The sequence below is a fragment of the Gymnoscopelus braueri genome (genome assembly GCF_963280865.1).
Source record: "Gymnoscopelus braueri genome assembly, chromosome: 17".
NCBI classification, from domain to species: Eukaryota; Metazoa; Chordata; class Actinopteri; order Myctophiformes; family Myctophidae; genus Gymnoscopelus; species Gymnoscopelus braueri.
The window spans coordinates 19,287,070-19,301,465 of record NC_137617.1 but is presented as its reverse complement, the minus strand read 5'-3'; positions in this window follow the sequence as shown (position 1 = coordinate 19,301,465).

The following is a 14,396-nucleotide window of genomic DNA, read 5'->3' as shown; positions in this document are numbered from 1 at the left end:
TCTGACAGAAATCAGAGACACGTCTCCCTTGGTGTTGTCATCAAGAGACGGAGCTGCTCCACTGACAATGAATTGGAGACAGACATCATAAAATTATAAAACCCAATTTAGAGGTACCGAATCCGAACTAATGTTTAATTTAAATGTATAATCTTCAGATGGTGGAACCCTCTGGCAATAGGTCTTATCTACAGGGGCGGTAGTGAAGTTCTGTGTTTGTCAAAAACATTCAATGTTTAAAATTTGAGATCATTACCTTTCTCTTCTGTTTCTCCACTTGGTTTTGTTTATCACTGCTCTGTTTAGGGCGGATTCAGACTATGGTCCCGGGTGCGCACCCCGGACCACATGGCAGATGTTGTGGTAGTGTGAATGTAGCGTACCGTTCCCCAAAACGGATCACTGTACCGTACCCGGGACCGCCTCCCGAGGTAGTCTCGGGTGCGATTGATGCGTCCTCGGGTACGGTACGCTGCAATGTGAATCCATCCGTACTGACAGGAGGAAGTGGACTGCTAATCATATATCATTTATATATTTTTATAATGACGCATTCTTTTAGCTGGGTTATACCTTCTCATAGTTCTACTTGAATGTTGACAAGAAATAATAATCCCGCTAGTGTTTGAGTAGGGCGAGCCGTGAAAAATAATAAACAAAAAACACATGTGTAGCGAACGTATATATAAGGATAAATATACCAATGATTAGTCTGTGACGTCACTGCTAAAATACCAAGGATGCATCAGTGACGTGACTATCATATTGATAATAACAGAGACGCGAGAGACGACGTTACATTTTGAGGTTTCAAAGACCAATGCACACACTGCTTTGGTTGTGTATTGTTGTTCTGTTATTATTATAACTCAAGACAACGTCAGGAACACAGTCAAACTTTATTATTCACTTTAAACTCTGACAAGTGACTCTTCTTCTGTGAATGACATTCTCTATCTCCCAAAGCCCCATAGTCAACAGCGCCCCCATGAGGCGCATATTTACCATTACTTTTGAATGAAAGAATTTTGGCCAATGTGAATGCTGGCCAGCTGGGAGAGGCCAATCGTACTCGGGAACGGTTCGAATCAATCGGACCCAGTCTGAATCCGCCCTAAACTTTCCTTCTGTTGGTCCTGTTCTGTTTTATACACTGCTTTTTTCCTTAGTCCACTCTGTACATTCTCCCTTTCTGCTCTGTTCCACTCTCTTCCGTTCTGTGCTGGGTCTGTTCTCTTCTGTTCCAATTTGATCCATTCCAAACTGTTCCGCTCCAATCCACTTTCTTCTGTTCTGTTCCATTGTGATCCATTATGTTCTGCTCTAGCCTTACTTAGGCCATATAACAATGGAAGGTGCACTGCAACTATGTGTGAATGTGGACATTGTCACACCCCAACACTATACAGAGACGCTGTCATTTATTAACCTTCAGTAGTCAAACAAATGTATAATCAACGCATAATGTTATTAATCGTATTAATCTATAATCTTTGTCTAAGGAACAATGGCTAAAATAGTGTGTGGATGTACAGTATGTTGAGAAGGTCCAAATTACGTTTTGGTACTGTATATACAGACAGCACCAGGAAATGTATTGGGCCTACAACATGAATTGATATTGTATATTTGTGCTGTTTTGTATGTTGCTGGCTTCATCAATTGCAGCCACCATCATCTTCCTGTACTGTATATAGCTTAACAGTGCCTCATGTAGCTTGAGCGGGTCAATGCACACACTGTACAAAAAGTCCAAACATTGAACACGCACACACGCATGCACGCACGCACGCACGCACGCACACACGCACACACACACACACACACACACACACAAAAGTATTATATATGGCTTCTGTCTGCTGCAGGAAAACTCCCATCTACTTGTACAATTTAATAGACCTTGTCTCTTGCTCCCTCTCCTTTCTGTGTCTCTGTCTCAATCTTTCTCCAACCCCCTCCCCCTCCGGCTCTATCTCTCTGTCTCTGAAATGAGACATGTATTGTGGGGTTGTCGACATGATTTCTTATTATGGAGGTAAGTAAGTGTAAAATTGACTCTCTGGTGGAATGTGAACACTTACTGTAACCAATTGCAGGCAAGAGTGTTTCTGTTGTTCACATGAACATCCATGCATGCTGTGTGTGTGTGTGTGTGTGTGTGTGTGTGTGTGTGTGTGTGTGTGTGTGTGTGTGTGTGTGTGTGTGTGTGTGTGTGTGTGTGTGTGTGTGTGTGTCTGTGTGTACATGTACATGCATTCATGGTATAAATAGTGGAGATACGTAATTTCACCTAGAATTTCATATTACGGAATGGCTGATATTGGCCCTGCTATTGCTTGGTGTTTTTTGAATACACACTTTAATGTCTCTAAGTCACTAACTGACTCTTTAAGTAATTAAGCAGCAGCATCAATAACTTACTAATTAAGTGACAACAATTAGCTAAGTTGAGCCCAGTGCAGGCTCAGGCTGAGTGTATTCAGTGTGTAAAGCATTCAGCATAAAATGCTGGCTGGGCTCTATGAACAGGAGAGGCGACGAGAGGAGTGGAGGAGTGGAGAGTAGAGGGATAGAGACAACTTGGGAGGGTAGAGTACAAAATGATGAGGAGGAAAGATGAACGATAAGAATGATGGAGATGTGAAAATGGTACAGAAGAGGAGAGGACTTACTATCTACTGTATTTGGTCTGAGTCAGCATGGAAGAAGACTAAGTAGCGGTCCCCAAAAAGTTAGGAGAGAGTGAGTAGCAGGCAGCGGCCCCCCACAAATAGAGAGTAGAGCCCCCAAAGGTTTAGGAGAGAGAGTAACGGTGGAGTGAGAGGGAGAGAGACAGAAGGAGAGAGAGAGAGAGATTCAGAAAAGTGAGAGAGGGGAGGGGGTCATAGTGAGGAAAGAGAGGAGAGAGAGAGAGAGTGAGTGACAGGGGCTGAGAGAAACGAAGAAACAGAAAGGACAGCAGAGATTATATGTCATGTTGAAAGATGAACCACTATTTGTCCCGCTCTGGTTCATGCTGTCTTGAACACAAACATGCAGGCACACACACGCACACGCACACGCACACGCACACGCACACGCAGACAGACAGACAGACGCACACACACAGACACACACACACACACACAGACAGACAGACAGACAGACGCGCACGATCTGACTCCTGCTATCATACACACTCACACACATATTCATAGGGGGCTTATGTTGAGCTTTTTCAGATTTCAATCTATGCTGAGATGAGTACCAGAGCCATTTCTAAGCCAATGAGTTTGTAATGAATTTGACAATTGAGACAGATCCCTCTGTAGTGTCGTCTTTACATTCTATGATATTAATTTGTTTCTGACAGTTAACAGGTTATTTTCACCTTGGGGTACCACCCAAAGCCTAAATACAAACAAGTAGTGCCACGCACAACAACCTCAATTATGTCCTTACGTCAGTCAAGACTGCAGATTCCCCATCTGCACCACAGCCTGAAAACTCTTCAGACTTAGACTCCAACTCAACCTAGCCCTTAACTCATTCGGTGCCAGAGGTTTATTAAAACAGGGTACATCTAGTGCCAGCTTTCTTACCGTTTACGCTGCGCTGTTTACGGCTGTAGACTCGACGACAAGCACCCGGATCTAAACAATGGATGTGTGTGCGATGGTGGATGGTCCAGGCTAACGCCTGGAACAATAACAAAGTCCCCATCTAACAGCAACGTTAAATTGGGCTAAGAGGGCAATTCAATTCTTACTGGTAGTCCCTGTATGCTACAGATGTCTGTAGTTCCAACCGTTTGGAAAAGTTAATCAGGCAGAACTAAAAAGACTGATTTCAAGATATGTTGTTGTTGAAGACATGACATATCTACCAGTTCACTAGTAAGAGACCACACCTTCTGCTCAGGTTAAACAGCATTTATTGAACACAGTACAATGAAATATATGTGTATAGCTGGGGAGCCCAAGGTGCGGTGAGACTCAGGGTGGGGGTATAGTCTCGGGAGCCAGGCGACCGCCGCGGTTGCTCTGCTCGGGAGCAGTCTGTCTGCTCGGGAGCGGTCTGTCGCCTTCGCTCCGACACTGCCCCGCCCTGGGGCTCCTGGAGGAAGGAGAAGAAATAACGTTAGAAGGGCAAAATTGGTGAGAAAGGAGGTGGTTGGGGAGGAGGAGGGGATTTGGAACAACTAGCAGTGAACACAAACAGCTAGGTGCTGCAGACGCAGGTGTATTTATACTGTGGTGATGGCAGCGGAGATTGGCTGAGAGATAAGCAGCGCGGCTGAACTTGGTAAGGTGATTGCCTTACCAAGTTGAGCAGAGGTTGAGCAGAGGGAGGTCTCTACTCCTGAACATGCGTTGAATACAACTACATTTCACTAGTAAGAGACCACACCTTCTGCTCAGGTTAAACAGCATTTATTGAACACAGTACAATGAAATATATGTGTATAGCTGGGGAGCCCAAGGTGGGGCGAGACTCAGGGTGGGGGTATAGTCTCGGGAGCCAGGCGACCGCCGCGGTTGCTCTGCTCGGGAGCAGTCTGTCTGCTCGGGAGCGGTCTGTCGCCTTCGCTCCGACACTGCCCCCAAAAGGCTGGCTTGGAAGTGGCAAAGCCGGAAGGCGGAGAATGATGGCATCCGTCGTGCATTGGTGGTTCAGTGGCAGAACTCCCTGGTTTCGGGTTCGGCTCCGAAATCTGGAAGAAACTATGGCATGTACCATGTAACCTCCGGGGAAAGGCCGAGTCCGGTCCATCCTGGCAAGGCCGGAAGGCGGAGAAGGATGGCGTCCGTCGTGCATTGGCGGTTCGGTGGCAGAACTCCCTGGTTTCGGGTTCGGCTCCGAAATCTGGAAGAAACTATGGCATGTACCATGTAACCTCCAGGGAAAGGCCGAGTCCGGTCCATCCTGGCCCAGGCTTCGGCCGGTCCGTGGACGGGATGCTGGGCAGTGGGGCGTACCTCGGCCGGGACCTGGAGAGCCGGTGGCTTCTAGGCGGCGACTGTCGTGTGATTCCTCCTGTCCTTGGACCCTCGGTCGGGCGAGGAAAAACTCCCTCCGGGGAGGATGGAGGAGGAAGAAACCTCGGGAAGGATCGCGAAGGAGGGGACCCCCTTCCGGGGTGGACAGGCTAGGAAACCAGCGCCGGTTACGGTCGGCCTAGGTGGAGATGGGCGTTGCGCAGGTCGTGGACGTTCGTCCTTATGTAGGAGTGGTAGGCTTCTGAGGACCATCGGCCAAGGATGCGGACGAGGTGGTCTGACAGGCCGTGTCTGGATGCGGTGGAGGCGGCGCCGATTCGAAAGGAATGGCCGGAGTAGAGCTGCGGTGGAAGGCCGGAGAGGGCGAGGATTTGGCGGAGGTGATGGTGGAACCAGAAGCGGGTGACGATGGAACCGGTCTCGGTGATGAATAGAGGGTTGTGAGGAGTGGCGTTGAGGGATCGTCTAGTGGCGATGTAGCGGAGGATAGGCTCGTAAGGGCTGAGGGGCGAGTCCAGCTTAAAGAGATGGATGATGGATGCGTGCCCCTGGTCTGCTTTGCTGCGCTTCAGTGTGAAGGTGAGGGATTCGCTGGAGTGGAAGGCAATGTCTGCTATGCTGGCGTGGTGTGACGGGTCGTACCGGGAGGAGGAGGACGTCATCTCGTAGCACCGCAGGAAGCCAAAGAACGCCAACAGAAACATGCATTCCAGGGTTAAGGAGACCAGGGGCGTGAGGTAGCCGGCACGGAGTGTGCGGAGGCAGTGGAGTAGTAGGTCGGAGGTTAGAGGGTGGCGTCTGGGTGGAGTCCGGACTTCGCTGCGCTGGAGGCCGCGGAGCAGCATGGTGATGTGGGGGTGCGAAGTGTCCGGGCTCTGCGATCCGTCCATCAGTCGGAAGAAGAACCGGACTCCACTGAGGTAGACGTGGAGGGTCGAGGTGCGGAGGTGTAGTTGAGTGTGGCTGTAGGTGAGGAAAGCGGCGATGATGGTGACGTCTGATGACGGAAACGGGGTGCCGGTGAGGGTGTGGAAACGCTTGAAGGCGTTCCACGCCGTGAGGTAGCTGGATAGGGTCCTGGGTGCGAAGCTGTTAACGATGTGATGACGTGCCTGGGTGATGAGGTGTTGGAGCTGGGGGTTCAGGTGAAGATTGTCGTGGAAAACTGAGGAACCGGAGTTGGGTAGAGGTCGGCGTCCGGGGCGAGACGACGAAATTTCTGAAAAGAAAGGCGGGAGAGAGAATCAGCAATTTGGTTAGAGTGACCGGGGACATGAGCGGCGCGGAGGATGAATTGGTGGGTGACTGAGGTCCAGATGAGGCGGCGGAGGAAGGGCATAATGGCAGGGGAATTGGAACGGCCTTTGTTGATCATGTCAACGGTGGATTGGTTGTCCGAGTGCACCAGGATGCTCCTTCGGGACCACTCGTGCCCCCAAAGAAGCGCGGCAGTGACCAGAGGGAAAAGCTCGTGGAGTGCGGAGGAGGGGTGAGTGGAGGGGGGGGTGAAGGCGAGGAATTCGGTTGACCACTCTGAGGCGAACCAACGGCCCTGGTAGTAGCCCCCGTAGCCGATGGAGGGGGCTCCGTCGGTGTACAGCTGAATGTCGTCAGGGTTGGATACGAGCGTGTCATAAAAAAAGGTGATTCCGTTCCAGTTGGCTAAAAGGTGACACCAGAGGTGGAGGTCGGTGCGGCAGGAGGGAGTGATGGTGACTTGGTCGTGCAGGTTGGGAACGGAGGAAGCTGTGGCGAGGAGGTGAGAGATGAAGGGGCGGCCTTGGGGAATTATGCGGAGGGCAAAGTTGAGGTGACCGAGGAGTGCGAGTAGTTGGCGTTTGGTGCAGTGAGGGGTGAGAATATAGTTTTGGAGGAGAAGGGTGATGCGGTGGAGCTTCTCGAGGGGAAGGGAGGCCTTAAAAGCCACGGTGTCCAGGGTGATCCCTAGGAACTCCAGTGAGGTGGAGGGGCCGATGGTTTTGGCTTCGGAGAGGGGGACTCCGAGGTCTTTGAAGACCGAACGGAGTATGTTCAGGCCTTGGGCTGGGGGGGTTGAGGTGGGCTCGACGATTAGGAAATCGTCCAATAGGTGGACCAGGTGAGGGATGCGGTGGTTGTTAAGGAGGATCCAGCACAGTGCTTCGGCCAGAGAATCAAACAGCTTGGGGCTGCTCTTGCACCCAAACGTTAAACGAACTGCGAAATAATAGGAGCCCTTCCAGAGCACGCCAAAGAAGGGCCAGTGGTCGGGGTGGAGGGGTAGTACCTTGAAGGCGTTGGTGATGTCTGCCTTAGATAGGAGGGCCCCGTGGCCGGCAAGGTGGATGAAACTGATGGCGTGGTTGACGGAGGAATAGTGCATGGAATAGTCTTGGCTGGGGATGAGACTGTTGATACTGGGGACGGGGGTGTTGTGGGGGGAGGAGAGGTCCATGATGAGGCGCTTCTTCCCCGAGTACTTTCGGGTCGCCACCCCGATCGGGTTGATGCGGTAGACGGGGAAGGGAGGCTCGTCGAAGGGCCCCATCATGAACCTCTCCTCGACCTCCTTGGCCAGTAATGTGTCGACCGCTTGGGGGTCTTGGGTGGCGGACTGGAGGTTATGACAGGTGTGGGAAGTGGTGGGGGTGACTACTAATCCGGGGTGAAAACCATAGGTGAAGCCATTGATGATGAAAGTGACGAAGGGCCGGTCGGGGTGGTTGCGGAGTGCAGTGGCAAGGGCTGGGATGTTGACGGGAGTGCTAAGGAAGTGGCCTAGTCATGCTGTTGGGTTGTGAGGGCAGGCAGTGCGTGTATGGGCACCTCCACAGAAGGAGCAAATGTGGAGGTACCGGCAGGCCGATAGGTGGCAACCGCGACTGTTAAAATTGTTGCACACGGTGCGGCCTCCCTGGAGGAGGATAGGCCTCCCCAATTTGTCAGTCCCGCCGGAGTTCCGGGCGGGGTTAGTGACGGCTGCGGAGGGGGCGGGCCTGGGAATGAGGGGGGGCGGAGGGCCTGCGGAACGCATTTGGGGTAGTGAACGAGATGCGTTGGTGGTAGTGGAAGGAAAGGATTTGGGGTGGGGCTTCTCAACGGCTGTGGAGCATGCTTCGGCCGGGTGGGATGGCGCTCCGCAAATGTCACAAGCCAGCGCAACCCTGGTCGCGAAGACCCTGCAGAAAAGTTCCTGCTCCTGAGTTCCCCAGTAGGTGCACTGGTTGAATTGCTGCAGGCGGGCTGCTGCTAGCGTGGAAAACAAGATATGGTAGTTATAGAAACCTATACCGCCGAACCGAATGGCCAGCTCCAGTACGTTGGTAAGGTACTGGTCCATTTCGGTCCGGCGGTCAGGGTAGGCGGAGCACAAGACGTCTCTGTAAAGGGAGAAGGCGTATGAAAATTCAACGGGGCTGAGGTCCCGGGACCGGGTAGGGAGGGACTGGCGTAGCTGCGCTAAGAAGCCGAGGGGGGTGGTGAACTCTCAGTTCCGTAGCGGGTCAGTGATGGAGGGTTGGAGTAATTGGGCCAGATCTACGTACGTACCGGAAATGATCTGTTGGCGGAGGGCAGCGGGGACTAGGGAGGGCCGGTTTGCATCCTGTTGAGGAGCGGCGGCTGGAGTAGCAGTGGCGAGGGTGTGTGATGGGGCTGGTACCGGGAACGGTTTGAATGCGGTGGGCAAGAAGGCTCCTGAGAAGGTAGCTGAACTGGGGTTGGGAGGTGCGTGGGAGCCCTGGGCATACATAGAGGATAGAAATGAAAACAGCTGAGCTGGGTCAGGTAATGGCGAGGCCTGAGTGGAAAGTGCCGGCTGCAGCAGTGGAGGCGGGAGGGAGTAGGTGGGCGGCAGTGCGCCCTGAGCGAGGGGCAGGGCTTGAGGCGGGGGAGGTGCCGCCTGAGCGAGGGGCTGGCTGAGCCTGGAGGCGTGCTGTCCGGGGGCGTCTAGTGGGGGGAGGGGACTGGGGTGGCTGGGGTGCGAGACGCCGTGCGGCGTGGGGAGGAGCAAGGGAGACGGCCGGTGTGTGGCTGCGTGCCGGGCGCCGATGCTGCGCTGGGGGTGAAGTTGGGACTGGTTGAACGGAGGCGTGGGGAGAGGGCGCGGTGCGCCCCGGCTGCTGCCTTGCGGGGGAGCGGGGGTGGGAATGGGAGGGAGGGGGGGGGTTGGAGATGGGCGGGGTGTGCTGCTGCACCACCCGCCAGCGTGCTGGTGAGGGAGAGGAGGGGGAGAGGTGCGGAGATGGCGAAATGCGCCGCGATGGCCGCCGTGCGGGGGAGCGGGAATGGGAGGGAGGGGGGGGGGGGGTTGGAGGAGGGCGGGGTGCGCTGCTGCACCACCCGCCGGCGTGCTGGTGAGGGAGAGGAGGGAGGGAGGTGGGGAGATGGCGAAATGCGCCGCAATGGCCGCCGTGCGGGGGAGAATGGCGAGGTGCGGAGAAACACCTGCCTGCGAGGCGTGAGCCCTGCGGGGGAGGGAGGCGGGGGAAGGGAGGAGGGAAGGTGGTGGGGAGAAGGCGAGGCACTGGCCGCAGTGGCCGGTACCTGCCTGTGAGCTGGAGGAACGTAAGAGGCTTGCGTCGGCCGGCGTGAGGGTGAGGGAGGGGGGGGGGAGGAGGAGGGCCGAGGCGAGAGGCGAGAGGCTCCGTGGCGAGAGGCTCCGTGGCGAGAGGTGGTGGGTGTCTGGCTGTGATGAGGATCGGGTCCGCTGTCCTGCTCTTCTCGCTGCTGGGCTGGGGGAAGCGAGCGTTGGTTTCCCGTGCTGCTGGTCTCGCGGTGGACAGAGCGGCTGGAGCGGCGGCTGTCGTTGACGTGCGAATATTCGGAGAAGAGCTCCTCGTCTGACGCATTGATCTGCAGCTCGTCCATGACGGACGGCGGCCCGAAACCTAAACAAGAACTATACTACCTGGCTTACCTGCTTACCTGCTGTGGAACACTTGGATTAAATTTTTTAAATGCTGAACTGGCGAAGCTAAATGCTTTAAACGGGTCTGCACGGGGAGTTTAGCTGTTATAAATGCAAAGACTCACGGTGGAGACGCGCGTTTGTTTTGAATGACTACTAGCGATAAATTCGATCTGGAACGATTTGGAACAACTAGCAGTGAACACAAACAGGTAGGTGCTGCAGACGCAGGTGTATTTATACTGTGGTGATGGCAGCGGAGATTGGCTGAGAGATAAGCAGCGCGGCTGAACTTGGTAAGGTGATTGCCTTACCAAGTTGAGCAGAGGTTGAGCAGAGGGAGGTCTCTACTCCTGAACATGCGTTGAATACAACTACATTTGTATCTAATATTTGTATTTTGATGGCAATACTTTTGCCATTGCATTGCCAGAAACAGGCCATGAACAGAGGGCTCATTAGTTGTTGCAGAGGAGCAGAATTGCAAATAATGTGACATCTAGGAGAAAGGACAAAGACCATTAACATTTCTATCAATAATTATGTACCTTTCCCAAGTACATAATTAACCACACCTCAAAAACCCATTAAAAACAGTGAAAAAAACTGATTTGAATAAATATGGTGTCTATATATAGACCAAAAAAACCTTGACAGAACAGTGAACCAATTTGTAAAGGAAGAGTAATGGGAATTCTGCGATTCAATTATGATGCTCCCATCTCATAAATGAGCCTATACAATTATTATTATTAATCTGTTTCCTGGTGTTGGCTTTCAGACTCAGATTTGATTTTAAAAAAGAGGTCTTTCCATGAGCATAGTATGATTCATCATCCCTCTTCTTACCTGAATGTATTCATTAAGTACACAGAAACTCACGTCGGCTCTGAAACATGTGACAGAAAACTTACTTGACGGCGCTTAGAATGCCTTATTCTTCATGCAAAATTTGATAGGTTTAGTTAGTGAACTGCAGTAATAAAAAAAATTCTGTGCCCAATATGTGTAAAATAAAAATAAATAAATAAAACAAATTTAGTAAAGTGCGTGCCTTTGAGCGCAGATCAGATCAGGTTGCCTGCTCGGCCTTAAGCCCATATTTGGACCCAGCAGAGCAGACCCACCTAATTCCAACACACTTTTGCTGTGTTGCGACCTGGTATAGCGCATTTGGGATACAAGATTTTACTTAGGCTACTGGGAGTGTGTGTGTGCAAAGTTGCACGGCAATCAGACACTGCTTACATGATTTCTGGCCCTCACGGATCAATATAAAAGTAGCCTTCATTAGTCTACGTTACGTACCTATTATGCTGCCGATCCGTTGATCAAACCCTGAAAGCAGCTGTCCAGTGTTCTACCCTCCTCCCATGGTGGAGAAACTTTGTCTGCGTTTGGTGATTCTTTTCTTGCAGTCCAGTTTTAAATTAAACCACTTTTTTTTCTTTTTTTTACCTCAGGAATAGTGTTCTGCAGACATGGGGTTGACAGCAGCTGTTATTTCCTCCCATGCCTGACATTTATCAACACTGGTAATACGTTTTGAAGCACTTTGGAAAGTAATTACACATTTTCTGTCTACTCCTGACATGGAGGACCTCTGTTTTGTTTTTTTGGGAGGGGGGTTTTGTAGTACACTGCCCGCATGTTGAGTCTGGATGCCTTTTATTGTGTGAATTGAGGCATGGAACAATGCAAATGATGCACTCATGAATGCGTAGTTGATTTACAAACAGGTGGGATTCATCATCTGACACACCTGTTCTGTGCACAGAATATTCAAGGCTATTATACACACCCTAATTTCATGAATCCGGCGATTTCATGAATCCAATTTGATCCAATCAGGAGATAAAACTCATACAGGACACAGGATAAACAAGTGGAATTGGAAGTGATGACACAAAATAATGAGCAGTCAAAATTGGAACTGGAACTCCCTCCTGATTGGTTGAAAATTTGCAACCCACCTGAAAATGTATTTTCTATTTAAGAGCTGGAGAGACGGGGAGACCCCTGTTACTGAACAAACACTCTAGTCTCTAGCAATGAATACTATCAGAATATAGTGTTTTAACCTTTTGTTTTGACCAAAAAAATATCGCGTACCTTACCTTTAATATGTGGATATTCTAGTTTTACTTTTAGAGTCCATTGTCCCTCTTTGACTACATTTAACCTTTGTCCACAGACATGGACGTGGTTTGATCCCATTTGGATCCAAATCAGTTTTTGCCCACAGGTGTGATTACTTGGTAGTCTATAATTATAATTCCTTGAAAACAGATTTGGATTCTTTTAGTGAGTGTCTGGAATGGATATGATTGACAAGAGGTTCATAAGGTCTGACGGGGGAGTTTGTAGCAGTCGCTGGCAGTTATGCCGGGGTGCCCGTCAGTCACAGTCTGACAAAATATAAATTGTAAGAAACAACTCTACCACCAGTCTACTGTATACACCAAAATAGAATATTATGCTTGAAACACACACACACACACGCAGACACACAGCGAATGTCAATGTCCCAATGGTGTATTATAACTTCAACCCCACAAAGTTCAATATTTCATATAATGTCTAACGCAACAGTGCCCAACACAGCAGTTCATACCATTTTCAATAAGGAAGTTCAATTTATATGTCCCATCCACCACTGGATGACTCATAGATAAACCCTCCTTGAGTCAAAGTCTCAGTCTTAACCAGTCACAGTCAGTCACAATGTGCAAAGATCCTCGTTGTGTCAAGGCGTTAGTGTGTAGGCTATTAATTCACCACTTAGTCAGAGAGAGATACCTCACAATGAATATGTGACAGCTTAGCTGTCAAACCTGGCGTTACCGCCTATCCTCCGGGATCAGACGAGGCAGCCAGCTCCCGGGAATAGACGGCAGGATAAACCAGTAATGATTCCAATAATAAATCCAATAATCTGATCGGAAAAGACGGCAGTCTAGCGATGAACGGACTGGATTTGACACATTGCTAAAGGTAGGCATGCAGGCTACATTGGACACTTCGGGCACACCTCTTCCCTGTACTGTATGTGTGCCGGCTTGTAGTACGCGCCATACGACTTTTGAAGTAATTCATGAATCTGTCGAGGGGTGTGTATGTGTGAGCGATATGTCCTATAGTAAACCCTACATACTTAGTTGACCGGGGTCTCCCAGGGCTTAGTTTTATTCTCTCCACACCATGTCTGGAATCACATCTGCAGTATAAGCTCAAAACATGTCACGTTGTGAGCTTGTAGATCTGCTATTTTCACTGAATATTTGCCCCAGAATGCTAGGGTGGGTAGCCGAACGGCTGGATAGCCGAAACGTTTGTCCTGGCTTGTTAGACATGGATAAATAAAATAAACAAACTCACTCTTTCAGCTCTGAGTGTGACCTGTAACTTGTTTAAATGTCATTGTTTTAAGAGGATAGCGCACCAGAGGAGTCAGAGTGCGTGGTAACAAAGAGGCGCAGATCACCACAAGTTTAGGCACAATAGGTGGTAGAATCGCTCTTGCTCTGTTTGATTGAGAAGGGTCATTAGAGCAACAGAGGAAACTGTAGAAACTGTTGAGAATTGAGAACGTCTCCCACTCCGCCTGGGTAACAGAGTGGGAGACGAGGACTGAAGAAGGACGTGTTGATGGAACAAGACCTGTTGATTACAGCTCGTTGTGCATCCATAGTGATTAACAGCTAACCTAGAAAATGTAACGTTAGTTAAAGGGGAAATCCACCCATTTTCAATATTTAACTATGTCATTAATATAGCATAAAGGAGTTGTGTGGAAATAAGAAAAAATTTTAAAAAAAATTAACATTGCAAAAAAAAATAACATTGCAAAAAAATTAACATTGCAAATTACACCATGATGAGTCATCACAGTGTAATTTGCAATGTTAATTTTTTTGCAATGTTAATTTTTTTTGCAATGTTAATTTTTTTTTTAATTTTTTCTTATTTCCACACAACTCCTTTATGCTATATTAATGACATAGTTAAATATTGAAAATGGGTGGATTTCCCCTTTAACAGGTCATAAATGTTGAAAGAAGGCAGTTTTTGACAAGGTTGACAAGGCAGGGTTTAAATACTGCGCTGAATGGCATACAGTAGGGAGGAGTTGTCATCAGCTTGATTGAAGACAGGCTGGCACGGGGCAGAGTTGACGACTGTTTGACTGGCAGGAGATGGCACAAGCAGTTGTCATCTGGCTAGGTACTGTAGGGGGGGCGGGGTTGTCATCAGCCTTGGTCTTCCCTCCTGAACTTCAGTTGTACCAACTCCATTAAATCCAGATGTACAGTAGGAGGGATGGCATGCTTCCAAGATGTCAATATGTTTCAGTATGTTACGTGGATTGTGGAAGTTAAAAGGTGGATTTGTGGATAGGACTCTATATGAAAAAACTTGTTATATCAACAAAACGCATCGCATTCTGTTTGTGTGACATGCATGATGCAAATGTTTTGAAAGTGAAACTGGTCAAAGTCACTGGCCACCTACTGTAGCTTGAAAAT